We start from the raw sequence: 6,590 nt of genomic DNA on the forward strand, positions 1-6,590 counted from the left end.
CAATGAATTATAGCATTGTGTGACAAGGTTTCCTTCATACTGTGTAAAGGAAAATTCTGAAATGGTGGACACAGTTCCACATTGTGCAAATTAAAGATTCCTGACTGTCTTCAGCCAAAGGGAGCTGATGGATCAGATGAGACATCTTGCAGAAGCTCGGCTATAGTCCTACTTGATGTCTCATAAAACCTTTGCATGCTTTAACTAGAAAATACTTCTACTAGAAGGGAAAAAGTGCCTGGAAGAAGTTTATAGTTTCTTAGGTCTTAGTACAATCACACTGGCAATTTACACTGGCAAAGTGCTAAGTAATTCTGTTGTAGCACTACCTACCCCTGCAAATCTGAGCCTTTTCGAGACTATTTCACCTCCTTACGTAAACTGGCGTGTAAAACCGTACCATTAAACATTTTCTTAGTCTTTTGTTAGATATGTGACATAACTAGACTGGCAAAAGGTCCCATGCCATAGGAAACCTGTAGTTTGGCCTTAGAAAATGAAGTCTTGTTGACTGTCATTGAGACTCAGATCAAATTTTCTGGAAAGAAGACTTAAACTCCTAAATTTCTTGTGTATTTTTGAAATTATTTTTATGGCTGGATCTAAGAAAAAAGCTTCAGGTGGTCTGGTATGTAGTTTATAATGTTGTTAAGAACCAAACTCCTGCTTGTTAATAGTCTCAGCTGAAGTGGAAATGTGACACATTTTCATTACATAATTTCACAGAATCATTGCTCATATATATAAAGAATTTTGCAATAGTCCCCAGTCCACAGCTCTCTCAGGGATAAATAGCTTTTGGATCTTGATGATGGAAAAACCTTAGCAAAAATTTCCTGAAAGAAGAATGTATATGATCAAAGGCTAGTGTGAACCTCAAAAAGAGATCCCATCAAGGTGGATCAAGGACTTATATCCTACATCTTTATGTTACAATTCTTAAATTGTATGTGTCCCCATAGGCTGTATTATTCCCCTGATGAAAGAAGCAATTTATGTAATGTCCTCTTCTGTTGTCTAAAATGCTTCTCATCCATTGCCTGTGATAGCATTCCTTCACAACTAAATCTGAAAACTCCATTAGTTTCACAAAAACTCAGTTTTCACAAAAAGAAAATGAATAGTGTATCTGAAGAGGGTTTGACTCTTAGGCACTAGGGAATAAAACCAGAAGGTTCTCTGGTGTGTAGGTAATATGCAAAAGCATCTTAAATTAATAGAACTCCTTGTCCTACAAATGTCACAGACATGTCATGTTTCCTAGCTGGGAATTAACCAGGGGAGTTTCAAGGACAAATGGGATTTCCTGAAGCATTCCTTTCCTACTCGTAACAAAAAGCAAACATGATCTAGTGCATGCCCAAATCCAAGAATGATACTTATGATGACTCTCCAAAGAAGCTGCAAATGAAAACAGCATCCATGGTTTGCATTTTTGTATTGTTGAAGTGTTTCACTGTACAAACCAGCTTTGAAATGAGAATGCTGGGAAATTACCACTGGAATAAAAGTTTGGTACAACTGCAGCAGCTTGAGCTCCTGACCAAAATTTTATTTATGGCTGTGCTTGGTCATGACTGAACGTAACATGTAACACACTCCGCAACTGTAGATGGTGCCCGCTCTGTGATACTACTGCTGCTTTGTGTCTGACTTTGTTCCTTATTCCAGTAACAGACCCAAATTCAGCTGTAAACATCAGAATGACTTGGGTCAGCAACATTTAAGGCCTAAAGACTAGACCTCTGTTTGGTCTGGTTTGGATTGTATGGATCCCTGTCATTGTCTTTCTCTTAAGCTTGTCTTCCACTTTCAGCTGTTTTAATGGCAAACAAGAACAAGGATTAGAGGTAGATGGAAATGCTTCAGGGAAATCATTCTGACTGCTCAACATTCATGAGATGAAAGCATCCTGCATTCATTTGACTCTCACTTGGGTTAGTAAAAGCAGTATTCACCCATGAAGTAGTCCAGAAATTACCAACCACAGGATGTTTCCTTCTTTTTTTTTTTTTTTAATTGTTTCTGTGTACCTTGGGTGATAGCAAAAGAACATGCTGTCCTTGGGAAGTCCTCTCACTTTTGGGGAGAGATGTAAAAATCAGTTTAACTTCTGTCTTTGGACAGAATTATATTTTAGTTACACAGCTTTCAAATTGCCTGCACAGTTTTTTATGTGATCTGTTTAGACATAAAGATCTGTGCAGAGCCTTTTGTCTCATCCTACTCGGTGGGTTGCAAGATGGGTGAATCTTTTTGATTCCCCAGGGATTTGTGTACCGACAAAGGCCGATCTCTGCTCAGCAGAGCCGCAGGCCGGTAGAGTCACGATGATGACTCAGAGGAACAGTCAGGCTAGCAACTTTTTATTAACTAGCAAACTATTATTAACTAGCAAACTACAAACTTAACGAACTAGCAAGCTCAGCGAACGAACAGAGGCAATTTGGCAATGGAGCTATTTTCTGGGCAACCCGTCACAATTCACCCAAAACACATATGCCCAGATATATCTATAGTGGAAGAGCAGAGGAAAAGAGAAGTGAGAAAAGGAAAAGAGAAGAGAGGAGGATAAAGAAAAGGAAAGGTATCGCCACCCTCGGATCCCGCGATGACGGTGACAGAGGTGGCAATCGTCCGGTGATGGGCACGCGCCGTTCCCCGGGGAAGGAGTCTCTTTATACTCTAACCCCTGCCTCAGGTCACGCCCTGGAGGACTTATGTTGTTCTGGTCCTCAGAAGTTCGCAGGTGCTGGGGGAGGGGGGTGGTTGCGAGGAGTTTCATTCCAAGTTTCGGGTGGTTGCAGGCCCATTCCTTAGATAAAACTCTGTGTGACCTCTGGCTACAGATGGTAACTGTGCATCCTCCGACGCGCTCTTCTCATCCCGTGCTAGCCCTTGCCGACTTGCTGCACCTTAACTCGCTACAATGTGTGAGACAATACCTCTTTCAGTGTCTCACAAGACAATACCTCTTCTAGTCTCTCCTCCGAAGAGCTCTCCCCATCCCATGCTAGCTGACTTGCCGTTGCCATGCAAATTGCACCTCATCTCTCCACAATGTTTGAGGAATTAACTCTTTCAGTCTCTCACACCTTTATGAATGTATTAATGTGTATTAGTATTTTACTTTATTGTAAAAGTAACATAAGCTACTTTTTGTCCCACCTATAGCTACCTTTTAGGAATGGATCATTCCTGTTCAGGTGTAATAGTGGAAGATGCTAGTGGCTGCCTTTGAGAGTCTTTGGTGCAAAGATTGCCACATCCCCAGCCCACTGTTCATTGGCATAGGAATTTTGGAAGCAGTGACAGGCAAGACATTGCTAGGCCTTCCCATTCATTCCCACTCTTGGGGAACACCAGACTGGTTGTACCGATGCAACCCTGTGTGAGATCATACTATAAACACTATGGCTTAGCTTAGCCCAAGTTAAAAAATCCTCCCCCAGAAGGAGGGGGAGTACTTTCAACTGGGTTTGATCAGTGCTTTGGGTGCTGCCATCCAGAAGACAGCTGTATCCTCAGAACAAAGGCCTGCAGTACAGGGCATGGCCAAGAAACACTGTCAGCTGTTGAAGCCCCATCTCCTAAAATTACAGCCCTGGAACCTTTGTCTATCTCTGTAATTGCTGTGCCGAGACAGTCCGTGCTTAAAAAACAGTGACAATGTTCCTTGTCTGCCAAGGTACAAAGGTATGATGGAGCTCAAGACTGAAGTAATGAACAAGGACGGAGCCGATTCTAAAATATCAAATAAAAATAATGCTCAACACCGATTCTCCAAAGTTTTTTCAAACTACCTACAAACATTAATTTAGTTAGTGTCATGACGCTCCTTTTGGAGCATAGGTGATCATCATGGTGATTCTTCTGGGTTGAAGTGGAAGCCCAGGATACTTTAAGTAACTTTTCTAAATTTAGTGATGTGAGCCAGGGCTGAGAATAGCATAAAATCTGATTTATGATTAAGCCACAAAACTACCCTTTCATAAGCATTACCATGTCATTATATTAAGACTATGTCTGTTGGAACAAGTACTATTCAATACTGCCATGGAGTGTGACTAGCCTGATGAATATGTCTGTATTCCGATGTGTGAATCAAGAAAGGAATGAAGGGTGTTTCTTGTGGTGAAAGACTAGCCTGGAGCTAAGGAGTTTAATTAATGTCTTTGGCTTAGACTTCCTGGACCATTTAGGACTGGTTTTTTCAGAATGATTATGGATCCACAGTGTTTACTGACTGTAGGTGGAGTTGTCTACATGTGAGCTCTGAAAATCAGCCTCTTAAGCTCGCAGGATACCACAGTACTACAAAATACAGGCTACCTGATTACTTCAGTAGCATGTTAGTTACAATTTCTCTTCATTCCTCTTGCATGTAAAGTGCTCTTATTAGTTTGTCTTCCAGTCATCTTCTGCACTATCTCCACTTCTCCTCTAACTCTGATGGGCTTTCAATGCTCTTTGGATCTCAGCACTTCTTGTCTTAAAGAATTCAGCTTAATACCTGCCTGGTTTACGCTGCTTGAGTTCTTCATACATCCTTCATTGCTTTCACGTTCAATTATTAAAGTCTCTCCAGCAGGGAAAAGTAAGTACTTCTTGGAAACCTTGAAATGCTCATGTGCTTTGTGCCTAGTCTATAAAGAGCAGATTAATTCCAAGCTATAAAAATAAATAGCTCCCTTTGTTCTTAAGAGGATTTGGATTGAGTGGAGTTGCTGTATAAGTATATGACTTCTTAGTATTGAAATTTAGAACAGAAACAGAGAACATTATCCACTCATGGTTAAAAATTATCAGCTTTGGTATCTTCAGCTTAGCTGCTCCTTGAGTTTCTACTTACCCAGTCCTCCTGCTTGAGGTTTACGTGCATTGTTTTTTTTTAACTAATACAGAAGAACTCCAAAATCAAACCTGTCATGGGGAGAAGGAAGAGAGGCAGTGAGGGATATTCATATATCTAACTGAACAGCCCAAGGGGATTATTCCAAGGAGCATGAATAATCACAGCACAGCAGTCTCTAACCCCTTCCAAACCACACTCCCCTCTGTGATGGTGCTGTGACTGGCAGTGACCACCCTTGTGCTGGGGAATTCTGTGATGTCATTTTCACGTGATCTTACAAAAAAATCCAGCCCACTGATTTCCACACAGTTTGCCGTGTTTGGTTTTCCAAAGACAGTTTTTGAAACCAGTATCTTATTTCCTTTCTATGAACACTAATAATCTCTGGTAGTTTTCTGGAAGAGTAGGGTTTAATCCTGCTACTCTTGGCCCAAATTGCTCCTACATGTTTATGTCAACACTGCACTTAGATCAATACAGCCCTGTCACTTCCACCCTACATGTGGCTACATCAGATAAGTGATGGGGTGTTTTCAAATTTCAGGTAATGTTGCAAGTACACAAAGGGGAAAGGTATGTTCATAACATAAACAGAGCATAGGAGATAACAACAAACACATAAAAAGGCAGGCATGTTTTGGAAATTGGAATGAGAATCCCTCATGGAACAACTAGTAGGTTTCAGGGAGGATACACCAGGAAGTGAGGGCAACAGCCCTTAATCAAGAGCTTCTTCCAGAGCTGGGGAGTGTCACAGTGCACAAAGGTGACAGATGAAGAAAGCAGAGGGTGTAGCTGCAGACAGAGACTGTCAGTAACTACAGGAAAAATGGGCTGAAGCTTAGCAAAACTTCCATAATGAGGAATAGTAGCTGCAACTAAGAGGCAGAGGTGAGTGAGGGCTAATAAAAGAATTCAGCATTGAAATGCAGTGCAAGTCTAAATATAACTGGGGGAGGTATAAGGGCTTTAGACCATGCTGTTATTGCTAAACAAAGCAAAATATGCTCTTATATCACTGGGCCTTGCTATTACATTCTTACCTCCACCTTAACTACTTTCCTTTGCGAAAGCGGGAGGCAAATGTTGTGACCTTCTTCTACTCTCGGCATCCTCCCCCTTCCAGCAGCTTGCAAAGACCCAGTCTCCTTTAATGAACTTTTTCTGGTCTTATCTTCACCCTCTGCTCCAACAAACCACCTAACACAGCTTTTTTTCAAGTATTATTTTCATATTTAAAGAAGTAATAGGATATTTTGGCTTGAAGTGGGTGAGAAGGCTTTGGTTCAACTGGTATGTGCAAGAGGTGTATCAGGTTAGCTTAATCCAGAATTACTTCTGCCTCTTTCTTAACAGCTTGTGCTCATGGCAGCTTCGTCACACTGTTGCAGTGTGGCATTCCCAGGTGCTCTAACACAAGAATATTCTGCCATTGTCCACTGTGGCATTCTTTGGATATTCCCTAAAAGATCGCTCCTGGAGCAGCTGGAGTGCATCATTAACCCCACATGGTGAGGAAGAAAGGTGGAGGCCAACAGACATATTTTGTTAGTGATGGCATGAGCGGTGCTAGTAAAAGTAAATTGTTATCTACCTCAGGAACCTTGTTCATTGTATGATTAAACACCCTAATGCTATAAAAGAAAGGGCTGGCAAGCATTAAGTTTTCACTTTGAGAGGAGAAAATGCAATTTTTCAATAAAGCAGCACTGTAAAACCACGAACACGCTGCATT

Source organism: Mycteria americana, chromosome Z (assembly GCF_035582795.1).
Source record: "Mycteria americana isolate JAX WOST 10 ecotype Jacksonville Zoo and Gardens chromosome Z, USCA_MyAme_1.0, whole genome shotgun sequence".
Classification (NCBI taxonomy): domain Eukaryota; kingdom Metazoa; phylum Chordata; class Aves; order Ciconiiformes; family Ciconiidae; genus Mycteria; species Mycteria americana.